General features: G+C 35.8%; 1 protein-coding gene across 4 annotated transcripts in view; it reads left to right on the top strand.

The window, feature by feature from the left end:
* Positions 1–15,349, top strand: part of side-IV (sidestep IV) — a 110,662-nt gene that overhangs the window by 24,729 nt on the left and 70,584 nt on the right. Inside the window, exon 1 of one of the 4 annotated variants that reach the window (XM_065312003.1) lies at positions 13,588–13,702. The exons of the other annotated variants lie outside the window; for them this stretch is intronic. The gene's annotated coding sequence lies outside the window, so the exon portion shown is untranslated. Of the gene's footprint in view, positions 1–13,587; positions 13,703–15,349 lie in introns of those variants that run through there. 4 annotated transcript variants of the gene reach the window in all.

Genomic DNA, 15,349 nt, shown 5'->3' with positions numbered 1-15,349 from the left:
TCTGACGAGCAGAAAACTCATCGGGCGCGTTTGTACAGCCGTTGCTATACTCGTATACTCTGTTTTTCGCGAATTCATCCGTCGAACAAGGCGAGGTGCGAACTTGATGAATATAAACCCGCCGGCTCATAAGTATGACTGATAACCGCTCCTCGCAAGCTTTCTCACCTTATTATTACATTACTTTATATTTTATACATTCCACCGTCTTCGTCGCCCCACACACAAAACAAAATATGCCCCCACCTAAGTCAGGAAAAAAAGGAAGTAAAAATTGGTGGAGGTGCCGGTACGTTTGGCCACATTCACATCCACGGATCATTAAGCGCAAAAAGTAACGCGGTAACAATTTAATGCGGCGCAAATGCGCAAGGTGTGTGTATACCGGGGGTCATGAGGCGGCAAACCAAGGAAGGGGCGGGCGTGGCAACACCGCCGCCAACCGGCCCGGGTTTATTAACATAAATCTACCGTTTTTTGCCATCGCCATCATCGCAGCGTCATCATGGTCTTATTACTTTGCGCATTGTTTGATGACTCGTGCCTCCATCAGCCATCAGGTAACTAATATTCCCCAAATATACAGTGTGTTCAAATAATTACAAAAAATTATATTTAACACTACAAAAATTATGATAAACACATGGTATATGATATATTCAGCACCCCCGTGTATTTACGACCACCTACGCTTCTTGTTCTGCAGAAAAGCTGATAAAGTACACTAGGAATTACTAAAACGAAATAAATGGAGTTACTTAATATGCGTTACTGGAGTTTTGCAGTTATGCATCTCCACTAGTGCATAGAGGTTTATGCGAGTAGGTAGGGATTGGTGATACTCTAACGATGGTCTTTTTGGCTTTGTGTAAGGGGGATTATTACTCGTGGCGTCCGAGGCGTATTAGCCATCATCATCATTATCTGAGAGGGTTGCCTTTCTGTTCTCTGCTTTTATCAACAAACATTCACATGGAATTATTAATGTCCAGTTTTGTATACACGCACAACGTACTCTGGTCATCAAGTATCTCAAAAGTATTAAAAACGGTGGATAGTCATAATAGTATATTAAATGTCTAGTGCGCTAAACGACCCTTTAACTATAATCACTCTATAATTCCACGTTTAGAATTTTAAATTTAAAAATTGTTTTTATTATCAAGTTTATTTCCGTGGCTAAAACCCATGACTAAAGTACTTTAATCACTGTTTTGGCTGTTCGTGATTAAATTCTCACTTTTTATGCCTGGAAACCATTGAAAAAGTGATGCTTTCAAGATGGACGTTAAAAAATTTATTTTTGTGAGGCGTTTCCTGATTAAACTTTCGTTCTTTTACTGCAGATTAAGCACTTTGAACAAGACGCTAACCAATTTCTTAACATTGTAGTCATCGCAAGCCGATACTGCCTGGCCCATTGTGCTGATGCTTGTACTTCTACTTTTACTCGTGCTCTTAAAAACGGGCGCCTTAAAGAAGCGTTGTCGTTTCCGTGCTCGGTTTCCTGCAGGAGCATAAAATAAAATAAAAATTCCTCAACGAGGCCCGCCACTTAATAGCTAATTTTCACAACAATGTGAGTACAAAGACGTTTTGTTGGACCTTATATTTCCGTACTTCCCGCGCAGCAAAAACGGAAATTTATGAAGCGTTTACATTTTTAACGAATTACGACGTCAGACTTTGCTTAAAACATTAAAAAAATAATTACCTCGTTATTTAAAAGGCGTTTTTTCCTCTTTTGTTAAAATTAAATAATTAAATGAATCCAATAATGTTTGGTATTCAACAAATAGATCTTGAAATTCCACGCGATAATAAAAAATGCCCGAAAAAGTCGAAAAGGAATGAAATGGAAACGAGAAAGAGATTTTATTAATGCGTTCCTTGAATTGTTAGTTATCCTCATCCTTTTTCATCTTTTTTTGCTTGTTTGTTCCTGCTTTTAGCCTTAGCGCGCGCGTGCGAGACCACTTTCTTTGCTTTTTATACGTGTGTAATTAGATTTTTAGCCTTTGTTGCGATAGAAAGGAATAAAAGGCATCGTTTAAGGATACAACGCACAAGGATATTACGCACAAAAGTATTTGTCCGGCGACCGGATGAGTAGGATGAGGCATTGTCGTGATTCTTTTCCCTCAATTGTGTCCATCGTCTGTCATCCGACGTTTATTTTGACCTGAATCTCCTCCTGGAAAAAAATCTTAGAATTTTATCATTAAATGTTAATACTTTGATTGATTTTCTTTTTTTTTTGGTCCAAAAGTGTTTATATATTAAGATTTGTATTCTTTCATACCGGATGAAGTTGTGCAAATCTTATCTTTTGTTCTGCGCTTGGTTTCTTTGACAATTTTTTCGCATTGCTCGTTTCATCTCTTTGTGCTTTTATTTTTCTGTGCGCAATTTCGTTGTGGGCGCGCACAGCCTCGCGAGGGTTGTAAAATAAAGTGGAATGTAAGGAAAATATTTTATTGTAATTTATTACCCGCAGAAATTCGTCATATATATTCATGAACGGACGCCGCGGAGAGCCGGGCACGGAGCGATGAAAAAAAGGGCTAAAACTCGCCGCCTTTGAGATTGCCGGAAACTGCGCCCGCGAAAAAAACACTAGCAAACTTCACCGAAGAAAAAATCCAACTCGGGACAATTTCTAATTTCTTTTATTCGTACTCTTTCAGCCTTTTATTGCGATTTTGTAAATTCTACAGAAACGATAGAAGATTTTGTCGTTTTTCATGTATTGGTGCAAAACCACTTTGCAAAATCATGTTTTACTCAAATCAGAAAACTTTCCAGCGGTTAGAATTTAGTGTGATGCAGTTTTTCACTCGGGATTTATGCTCTTTGATTTACAACTTGAATAATTTAATCGAAACACGTAAACATGTCGAGATTTATTTGTTTTGATAAATCTGAGTGTTTCCCCGAAACGCAGGAAAAAAACATACAACGTTTAATATTTAACTAATTCCAAAACATCCGGAAATACCTGCGTTGATGGAAACCGGAAGTGAGTTGCTCCTCCTTGTGAATTTCTAAGATTTTCGAAATTCAGCAGATTGCGGCCGCCAGAAAGCACATTAGCAGTCATCATAATTTTACTTTAAACCTGAATTATTAGTTCATTCCTTCGTCGGGGGTTCGGGGTAGTCTCGGCGTGGTGCGGTCTCGGGCATTCCGCATTCTCTTACCTTAAGTGTTACCCGCATTATCAGATCGCGTGCGCGCGCGCCCAAGGAACATGCGGTAGCGACGGCGCCAGGTGGAAAGCCGCTTATCTTGAGTGATCTCGCGAGCTAATGTTGGAATCTGTCAAAACGTGTTATGCATGGTTCCGAGGCATTTTATCAAGGGAGAAATTACGCGCCGTCGACCTAATAGCACACAACTCGTCGAACCCACCCAGTTTCAACCCTTTCCGAAATGCATTACATACAATATGTTTGTGATAAAATCATCATTAGTTACAATTGCGGATATTTATTGTTTGGGTGTAGAGGAACACTGTGTATATTAGCATACCAATAGAGTAATATTGAGATTGGCTCAGCATGGGTTGAGTTGAGGTGTTTTCTCTATTGGATGTAGATTTGCGGTGGAATTAGTTGATTTTTTGTCGTGATATAATGCTAATCATTGGCGGACGCGTTTTTTGCATTAGCGCGCCGCGAAACGATTGCTCAATCATTTTTATAGACACGCCTACGCCTCAATCAGGTATTGTTGTGGGGAAATATGTAAATATATAAGTTATTTGGCGTCATTTATAACATATTAGAGTGGTTTGGGGCGTTGAAAGTTTTTCAAAACATATTTTCCTAATAATTTAGCAAAAATTAGGAAGTTTTGTAATTTTTGAACATTTTCTTGATTTTTTTAGATTTTCTAAGTGAATTTTGAAGATATTCTAACAACAAAATTGAAAAGCAATTTGGTAGATCAAAAATAGCAGAATAAACAGTTGTCTAGGTTTTTTAGTTGAATTTTAAAAGTATTTTTGGCAAAAAATATTAAATTTTGAAAAAATAACTGAATTTTTAATAATTACAAAATTTTTAGTGAAAAATTGCATCACACTAAATTCTAGCCTGGGAATGTTTTGCGATTTGAGTAAAACGTGATTTTGCAAAGTAGTTTTGCACCAAAAACGGTAAAAATAACAGAATTTTTACCGTTTTTCTAGAATTTTCGAATCGTCATAAAAAGCTGAAATAGTGCGAATAAAAATAAATTAAAAATGGTCCCGAGTTGGATTTTTTCTACTGTATAAAGCCCAATATTAGCAAATATTAGTACAATATCTATAACAAATTAATTCCTTATTATAGGACAAAAATGTACCTACTGTCGCTTCTAAGTCGGCTTTTTTCAAAAATCGCAGTTTCAGCAATATTTTCCTATTCTGCCTCTTGACAAAAACATTTTTGCTTCCCAATATACAGCAATATTCAACCCAAGTGCTCATCATTGTCGAAGCACTGCCGCCCCTTGCGATATACATGCAGATATCGTCATCTCCACCAAAAGAAAATCCGCAAACCCTGCACCTACACCAACTCACTGGAATGTAAGGCAATAGAGCAACCAGAAAAGGGAAAGAAATCGTTTGCGTCTCGCCATCTTCCCCTCTTCCCCTATACCTATCTCTTCTTCACTGTAAACCTAGTAGGAAAAAACCGAGGAAGGGCGAAACACGTATCTGGGCCAAAACGTGCCCTCGACATCCTCAACGATCCGCTGATCGTGATATGTGCCTGCGTTTCGTTCTCAGCCCCACCCACCTCGGCATTACCTACGGATGTATAATATAGGTTAGGGTTTTGATAAGAGGCCCGGGCCTACAAACGTCCTAAACCGATATCAATGCGTGCTCGCGCGGCGTGCTGCGCTTAACATACAGATTGCTTCGCCAAAAATTGCGGATTATGAATTTTTCATGCGGCTACGTCCGCACTATTCGAATAGCGTGGAGGATTTTCATCCTAGAGAAAGGGGTGACGTCTGCAGACGCCCATATTTGCATTATCCAACAAAATATCTTCATGTAAACCGTGAACCAAAAACAGAAAATATGAAATTTTCATTCCGAGCTGAAATCAAACTTTATGCAAGTGTTTTCACAAATGGATAATTTTTTTTTTATCTGCATGCACTTTTCATCTTTCAAAGAAAGTTATATCTTGGCGTGCATGAAATAAGCTTGGATTTTTTACGTTGTTAATTTAGTTCGCTAGTAAATATTAATTAGTTTTATTAACGCTCGCGTCGCTTTGGCTTGGTAATTTTCCAATGGACAGGCAAACGGAATATTGCACGAAAAAGAAAGATCAAGCTACAGCGAGAGATATTTAATTCCCTTTGCGCGTGGGACAGCAAAGATTTTCATGCAAATTTAAATTTTTACTCGGCGCTTGCGACCGGCGGAGGTATTTAGTATTCATAAAATTAAATTACGCTGCATGGAAGACGCAGAATGAAAATCAAGGCGGGTTAAGTCAAGTCAAGTCCAATCCTAGAATTAAGTGATTAATATTTCAATTTGCCAAGACCCTCGGACTCTATATTACAGTTTTCTACTTCCACATTCAAAGCACCGCTTTTTACACGGTTTTTAAATACAAAAAGTGTTACTTTAATCACGGTCGTGACTAAAATACTTTAGACACGGCTTTTAGTCACGAGAACGAAGAAATAAGTAGAAATAGAAGAAACAGACATCACTAAACGTGATTAAAGTGCCACTTAGCACACTTGATACTTAATATACCATATATTACAGTAGATAATAATATTTTTGAATTTTGTACCCAACAATATGTTTCGATGTAATTGAGATATCGCAGTTGGCAAAGTTTTGAGACAGTTTAGTTTGAGACGATATTAGTTTTGTGATTTTAGTACCGCTTGGTTCCAATAGTCTAACATTTCAATGTTTGTATAAACTATTAAAATGTGCACGAATCCACTCCTTGCGACGTAGCCTTAATACATCGATGCTTTGGAATCTGAAATTACAAGTTTGCAATTGGAACGTTCTAAATTACAAATTCGGATTGGGAAATTACAAATTAGAAATTACTACAACCCTCGTTTGGAGATGTTACTAAATTGGAAATAACAACCTTTGATGGCCTCCTCGCCCAGCAGCGGAAACAATACGATGTGGATGCCCCGATTGTGATATTAGTCTAGCTGGCGGCTAGTGTGAGGCAGCAGGGCTGGATGAGATACGGCCGATTTACAATTAATCGAAAAGGCTGCAAAGCCGGCGACCACGAGCAGTGAGCAACTGCGAGGCAACTAGTTGTTAGAAACTGGAGACGCGAGCGAATCTGATGTTAGCGGCAGCCGTAGAGCCAAAGCAAGCAGAGTTTTGGACAAGTTTCGATAATAAATAAAGTACATGGCGGCCAATTTATCGAATGGGACTTGGACAACACAACTCGCTGCGAGCCAAAAGCTTTAGAATCACAAAATTACAGAAATACACAATCACTGAATTTCCAGCGCTTCGGAAATTGAGGTTATGCGCGTACTGCTCACCTATACAACATAACCTATGTATGCAACTACTATCAAAACTGTTTTTAGCTATTTTTTGTGATTTACTGAAAAGTTCCAATGCTTTAACGTTGAACGTTGAAAGTTTTCAAGCTTTGTCGATGCCGATGTAAGCATCAAACATTCCGATCACGCGCGACGCGTCGCTATGATCAATGAATAGATTTTTAATCTCGCACGCAATACGCTCGACAAACGTGCGCGACGTGTCTACACTTTTTCATTTCTTCCACATTCCAGCATTCCAACTTACATAGAAAAACAAAAGCTTCTCGCTTTGGTGAAATACATTAATGATTACTCCAAATGATACCCGTAGGAAAATGATTCAACTATTACAGTAATTTTGAATAGAATTCCGAAATAGAATACACCTGGTCATGGGACGTAGATAAATATTTATCTGTTGAAAGACTTGGAAGATATTGATGATAGACCATTGGGCGGTGGATGAACAAATGAATACTTTAATGACTCGGCGGAAAATTCAATCAATCGTTGCTTTCGTTCCATTTCAGAGTAAAACAGTCGCTGGTGAAGGAAACCGACAAATAAATACTGGTTTATAAAATAGAATGGATTGAAAATCATATTTCTATATATAATAAACGGCGAAGGTAATGGAAATATTTTTTGAACTTCAATTTGATTTATTGCTTTTAGTGCTGACAATAATAGTGAGGCTCGACTGTAAGCTCCAGCCATTAAATGTTTTTATAGATTTACTAACAGTGACGCTAGAAGAATTGAATTTTTTGCTTTTAAGAATTATTTTCTACTTCCACTTTTAAAGAATTACTTTTTTTACGGTTTCGAGACATGAAAAGTCACACTTTAATCACGGTCATGACTAAAGTACTTTAGTCACGGGTTTTAGTCACGGGGTGGAATTCAAAGCTCAAGTACAAAAACCTAAACTAAAAAATAAACTAAAAGTAGAAAAAGTAGCATTTACATCACGTCACTAAACGTGGTTAAAATGTCACTTAGCGCACTTGATCCTCAATATACAATTTTTCTCAAATTTCTATTTTTTTTATCTATATGTTATAATATATCAATAATCTACTTATGGTAACCCTACTTTTACTCTACTCAAGAATAACTGACTCCTTTGGAGTGTGAAAGAGTTGGTATAACCTAAAAATACGACCGAATATACGTGTGTTGTGCGATTGCGATTGGATGCCACATTCATGACAGTCTCTCCGAAGATTTTCGGCGCTCTCGGTCCATCGGATCGATGATTTACTCCCGTGTGCAGCCTGCCCGATTGGAAAAAAACCCAAGAGGCAGAGAAGAAGAAAAACAAACCGCAGCGCGCACGAAGGCTAAAGAAAGGAGACGCGACGAGCCGCCGAGAAAGGAGGAATGATTAAAGATTAATCTCGACAATACATCATGAGGGTTTAAAGGTTTACTTTGTATTATTGCGTTTCTCCGGCTTTCTCGCACGTAGCGCGCACGGGCACATCGAATGAACAAACGTTTGCGAAGCAGCGCTTCGATGCGATTCAAAGGTGGAACTGGGACAAATCGGTTGATAAAACCCAGCGGGAAATAAAAATCGGTATTTAATTGTCATTCTCAACTCGTGCGTAACAGATGGCGTTACTTTCAACTTCCATCAACTGCAAACGCCATCTATTGATTTTATAATAAAGTAAAATGTGATTTTAGTAAAGAATAAAATAAAAATTGATTTATTAATTGATATTTTAATGATGCTATAAATATTAGCTGGATAATTACAGGTCGTTTTTGAAATTACATAAAAATGTAATGATTCAAATTGTATCGTTATGAAACATAGGGTTAGACGATGAAAAAAGGAAATAGTCAAAGCGAAATGAAGCATATTAAAACGTTAATATTTTTAGTACTTTGCGTGATATCCGAGAGGCTTTGATTAATTACATCATTAAGCGCTTTATCATTAATAATCCATGCGCGCCGTCACATAATGGACGAGAACCCCATGCGTGCTATTAGTAAAATTTCTAATTAACAATAAAATCTATAATGTACCATTTTGTTATGTTTTAGGGCGTTTTATCACGTGATATAAAAGTAACACGTTTTTATTCGATCGCAATGAATTTTTTTGTTTCATAAGTAGGTAATAAAGTTACTAGTTTTATGGTATTTTTGCATGAATAGGGAAAAAGTTGAAATCATTCAATCAATTAAAAATTTACGAGCGCATACGAGTACGAGTGTTTGGACTTTTGTTATTACCAGCAATTAAAAGGGTAATTCAGGAATGAGCGGAAAATTTGCGAAAAGTCAATCGTCGTTAAACGAGAAAGAAAAAACTGCAAATAATCGAAAAGTAGTGAAATTTTACATAAAAGCAAAAGTTATAAACTAATTTTAGCATTGTGTAACTACCACATCATTTTTTAATTATTGGTTTTTGTTTTTATTAATTAAAGTTTTTAAAAGTGATTTTAACAAATCAATACGTAAAAAGTTTAATATGCAACCAAATATACAGCTTTTATTCATTGAATTTCATTATAAAAACGTATTACTAAATGAATATAGTCTAAAATTGAGGTTAGGTAACAAATTTCTAAGCTATTCATTAACAGGTCCGTACTTAAATTTTAAAATTTTCAAAAACATAAAATTAAGTACTTATTTAAAATGTATTATGTCAAGTACATAATTAAATTCCTTTTGGAAAACTTCTCACTATGCGGTATGAGTGTGCAGTTGAAGGCGCAATTCTCCACGTCGAAGGTGTTGGTGCGTTCATTTCGGGCGGTGTCTCTGCGCCTGGCGCTCACCGCAGTTCTTGTTAAATGCGTCGTACGCGAGGCGCCGGCGGTTTCAATAACATACGTTCGGCGGCGGTGGCGGCGCCCGTCTGATTGACGATGCGAAATTGATTCTCGCCTCGTTCGCGCGTCTCGTTTAAAGTGCACACGATGGGAACCATCAGGACGGTTTTCGGCCCCTTCAAACCGTCTCGAAAGGGCTTTGTTATACATTATAGGTGTCACAAACTACAAATATACAAGCTGTTTAAAAATATTTCCAAAAAAATTTTAAGTCAAAAAAATATTTTGAACGCATTGTATATTTGGTTGCATAATTTACATAACCACAATTTTACACTAGAAAAACGAATATAAATATTTTGTATGGATGTGAAATGGGTATGAATTCGTGTTTAGTCGAGTTGGGTCACGTTGAATTTTCGGTAACTTTCTGATGGTTGTATCCTCGCGTCGTCCGCCATTATCCGCCATTATACCCCACTCAATACGAGGACATTGTCACCGGGAACAATGAGCGCAACTTCACATCGACGACAACCGACAAAACACACATTAAACAAATATAAAACATACGAGTTTCCACTTTCCAACCATTTATTAATCTACAATTATTTTTCTCATGAAATTTAAATTCCTGTTTGAATAGCACATACATGAGTACTAGTAGAATTCTCAGTATCAAGTCCTCACACTGTTCGAATATTTATCCAGCCATTTGTTTTAATGCTTTATTCATATTTGTCGGGCGACTGTGTTGCTTTATCAAAGTGCCGAGGCGTGCAGCGCTGCCATATTGCTCTTGTTCGTGCATTTTCTCGATATTTTTATTGCGAGCGTGCATTGCGCGGATCATGCAAATTTCATATTGCAAAACTGTTGGCGTAAAAATATTTGCATGTTTTTTCCACCACGGTGCTGTCAAAAATCACTCAAAAACACAAACACAAAAAGCCGCCCAAGTTTCACCGCTAAGTGGCTCCATCTATAAATAAAAAGCTCTCAACAAATGGATCATGTAAATTACATGCGAAGTTTTCACTTGGCGAATTTTTACGAAAAGCAATTAAAATTATTTACGCCACATCGCACCGCCCCACGGCCCTTTGCTCGAAAATTAATTGATATATACAATAATTTCGCCGTAATTAAAATTACGTCGGGCGCAACGGGATGCGTGGGTGCTTCATGAATTTAAAATTACAAAACAAATATTGTTGCGCGTCTAGTTCTCATTTTACCCGTGTAGTTTTACGTTTTTCGCTTTCCATCATATTCGTGTTATTAATAATTTCGGCGAGTTGATTATGTTCACGTATAATTAAAAAAGGCTCTATTAAATTAAACCAAATTGAATACGGACTTAATTGATATCATGTAAAACCTGATAATTCATTTTACAGCATCAAAAAATATGAAATTTTCCAAAATTATTTGATTATTAGTATCGGGTACCACGCCCACTGTGTATAATGTGTTATGTCAAAGGATACGCATGCGCACTATTTATTACCACTGCATATATTCTCATGCGCTCGTAATTCATTCGAAATGTCAACTTTTCACAACGAGAAAAAAAATCACAAAGCGTTTCAGTAGTGGTGATTGTTTAACGAATGGCGCATTCATTTCTGTTGATGTTGATCATTGTGCATACGCGCCGGGCGGAATCCGCGAATCGCCACGCTCGAAAAATCCGTTTTTAATCATCCGCGCATCGCAACGCGTCGAATAAATGCAATAAATTAATAATCCGCACGGCGCGCTCACAACATTCGATTAAATTTTCCGTGGCAAAACACACTACTCACATCATACCCTCAACAATGTCCGAATGTGCGCAACGGCTGTAAATTTTAACTTTTAAATTGAATAACGCACTTTTTTCGGCATTTTTACGAGTGTGTATTATAACTCACTCAAAAAATATCATCATTAATCATGTTATCTATAAAAAAATATTTTATCCTTCATAAAATACGCAATTTTTAAAAATAATATCGTAAAATGAATAAAACCTGTTATAAAAGTATATTTGGTTGCCTACTTACTCAATTTGCATACACATGTCATAATATTGATATAGTAATAATCTTATATATTTGCTTGTCGAGTAGTCGTGGAATAATCCTCAATATTTGTCAATATTTCAATCGAATTGCATTTTTATTAGTTTCAATTTTTATCTGCTCGAATAGCTACGATTCGATTTTCGGATGAATTGTAGTGGCGTTTTATTCGATTTTCATTGATCGCATGATTGGAATCGTGTGGGCGTTTCGTAAATTACCAAGAAATGCACTCGGATACACGGAATCTACCTGAAAACGTCCGCCGACGTGCAAGTCGGCAAGTTATTGTCATCGCAGCGCACGCGTCTACTCGTATATTTTTATACGAAATAAATATGCATAAAAGGTGAATAAAACGCGCGTCAGACTCGAATTTCCAGTTGCAGTCGGTTTACTTCTTTTATTTATTGCGTATCTGCGGTGTAATCATCTCTACTGTTATGTAAATACACAGCATATGGCGTATTTTGATAAAGATGGAGATGAAGATGGAGGTAAATGGTAAAACTTTAAAATAATATTTTTATTTAATTACATAATAAATTCAAATGCGCAATCTTCAAACCGGTATTATTAGTATTTTTTGTATGTGTAGAAATATTATTAATTAATTTCATATTTTTAGTTTTTAGTAGGAATATATTATAATAAACATGTCTATAAAATTTTGAAAGTGGACATGGAGAAGAAAATGAAGATAAATCAGAAATTCCAGCATTCCAATGATGACACCGATCACACTTTGTAATCTGCTTAATCTCAATCTGAATTTTGTCTCAAAAATTACTCAAACACGCACGAAATAAATTCCATTGATTGAGGCAATAATTCATTAACGTTTAACAAATTTTTACTAGTTTTATGGAATGCTGTTATATGATTATGTATACTTTTATACATTTTTTACTAATTTTAATATGGACAAAGAAGAATCTGATTGAAAAAAATTAATTTTTTTTTTGTAGAAAAAAAAATCAAAAAATTGTAGAAAAATTCCAAATTTTCTAAAACTTTTGCAAATTATGCATTCAAAAATAATAATATTAAATAATTAAATTTCCTGTCTTTTGAACAAGTTTTTGAGTGATATAATTGATTTTAACTCCAAAAATGTATTTTTATGAAATTTTCACGTTTATTTCAAACATTTAGATAATTTGCTGTCAAAAATCAATTTTATTAGTCTTAGAGTTAATATACTGATAAAAAACATGATTTATATCGTTAATTTACTGTTCAAATAATGCAAAGTTGTAAAACTCGCCGATTATGCATAAAATAAGTTCTCAACTCTTTGATTTCAATTCCCTTTCACACAATTTTCACACTTAATTGAGCCGTGCCTTAAAACCATCACCATTAAACCAACCAAGCATTCACGCATGAAACAAACGTGTCGCCGAACCAAAACTCACTGCAAAGCTCAAAAAGTGTGACGGTAATGGTCAGTTTTTGTTAAAAGCAAAGTCAGGTCAAGCAATTTCAAGTGAAATAAAGTGAGGCAATAGAATATTATACTACACATTTCATTTCATTTCATTTACGTCTACGTCTACTTGAATGACTATACTAATACTAATACAAGTGAACATTTATGTAAAAAATATGACGCCTAAAGTGTTTATGAAGTTAATTGAAAAGTTTTGCTTTAATACAAGTATTGAAATATCCTTCTATAAAGTGCATAAAATTCGCCATGAAAGTGTGTGGAGTCGTGTGGAAATATCGTAATATCGTACGGAAAGAAATATACGCGCGTATTATTTAAATCTAATGAAACATTTACATTCATTTATGTGCAGTTAATTTAACCTGTCGTTGGGTTGACTGCGTCGGCATTGCATTGCAGTACAATGTATTTTACTCTCAGTGCTTCGGGCACTGGCTGCAAACGTACGATGAAACAAGTTTCACACGTTTTGTACTCGTATTTGAGTATTGGATGAATATTCATTACTTCATCAATGAGTCAATGTGATAAATATAGATAGTATATCGATAATGAATCGATATTGTTTATTGGTGTATTTAAGGTTGCGGTTATTGTGAGAATTAAATTTAAATGTCGTTCAAGTTCGACACGCTGCGATTGTTTTCGTTTTAAGTTGTACGCAACTGCGTGTGAGTGATGCGCGCGGCAGAGTACCGCGTTCCCGCGTGCATCACGTTCATCGTGATTTTATTCGCGTGTTAAATTGTTAATTTTTAGTGTTAAAAGTTGCTGTGTAGTGCCAGATTCATTCCAATTAGGAAGTTAATTATGTGTGCTTGCATCAGGTATGTATTTTGAGGTATTTTCATGCAAGGATGATGTTTAAACTTGTATTTTCTTTACAATTATTTGCAGGTTGGAATATTTCGTTACACGATTTTGTCCGTGAAAGATATTGACATGATAACAACCCAAACCAAACTGTTTTGCGACAAGGTTACCACGATATTACAGTATACGGTATTTCTGCCTCTGCGTATAAATGAATTGAGAATTTATTCTTATAAATTGGTTTTACTATTGCAGAAAGTATGCAACCCAATTGACATTTCAATTAACATACAAAAGTTGAACTCTCTAAGAAATCATTCGTTGTATTATATTTTTATGAATGAAAAATATGTAGCATTTAATCAGATTAACACATCAACATTATTCCGTTCATTCTTCGAGTGCCAAACGTTGAGTATTTCAAATATTCCAAGCCGCATTCATACCTACCGCAATAATTAAGATTGCCGCTCAAGATTATTTCAAAACAAGGTTTAAGTGCGTGCAGAATGCATATTCACCGACATTTGCATCGCCATTGTTTGCTAAATCTTAAATCAACGATTTTTTACTTAAAGACTATTTAATTGGACAATTATTGCATTCAATGCGAATCCTCATCAATTATTACTCTCGTTAACGATTCATGTTCAATCATTTGTGAGCATTTTGCAACTCATCGACTCAATGAGCACTGCAAATGATGCAATTTCCACCGACAACAACCCGAACGAAATACTCGTATCTACAAACTTGCCGCTAAAAATAGAAAAACGCTAGTTTCGGAATACCTGACATAACGAATGCAGGAATCGTGAGTCTGTACGCGCGCGCGCGCGCGTGTTCTGATTAACATAATTATTTAATTTGCGCTTTTATGCGCACTTAACGCGCGCAATTCGAGCGCGCTCGCATATAAAGCGGGTTTAAATAGCAGATAACTTCTTTCGGCGCCGTCGTTTGCAGCTCAACGCGCTCGGCCGTAGAGTAGGAGAGTAGTAGTATGAATATGAGTAAGATCCGACTCACTAAATGTATAATATTATATTAGAGTATTAGAGTATTCGTAGTGGCTTAATAAATGCGGGTTATTCTCGGCGTCGTGAATAATCGCACGCGTATGAATGTTTCATTTGAATATTAAGATGGAAATTAATATCGGATTAGTGTGAAAATGATATGACAGGTTTAGTCGAGTATAAAGCTGTCAATGGTATAACTTTTAATGTTAACAAGATGGTTTGACAGGTTTTCAATAGATATTAAGAGCGCGTTTTGTTGGAAGACTTGAAAAACGGTTTTTTTGTCGTATTTTTAAAATGTTTGATTTTTTTGCAAAAATTTGCAAATTTTGTGTTGCATCTTACAAAAACTTGTTCCAAATAGTTTTTTTCAATGTTTTTACAAATAAATTGCGAGCACTTGAATCGTGCAAATTTACGGGGAAAACACATAAATATTTTAATTTGCAAAGTATTTCCTGAGATAATTTCAAATATTTTCCTTTTACGACGTCAGAAATACAAAAAATACGAAAATTTTTGAATTTTCTAATTTTTTCTTTTTTTCTGAGCCTAGTGGCTTTAAAATAATGTTATATTCAAGTATTATAAGGTTTAAAACAGTTTTTAATTTTTTTTTTCTCCATTTTTTCGAATTCA

The sequence above is a fragment of the Atheta coriaria genome, unplaced genomic scaffold, assembly GCF_025399875.1.
Source record: "Atheta coriaria isolate IRGN ID8LTWV9N9 unplaced genomic scaffold, Caltech_Dcor_3.1 hic_scaffold_9_pilon, whole genome shotgun sequence".
Taxonomy (NCBI): domain Eukaryota; kingdom Metazoa; phylum Arthropoda; class Insecta; order Coleoptera; family Staphylinidae; genus Dalotia; species Dalotia coriaria.
This window is presented reverse-complemented; position numbering and strand designations above follow the sequence as displayed.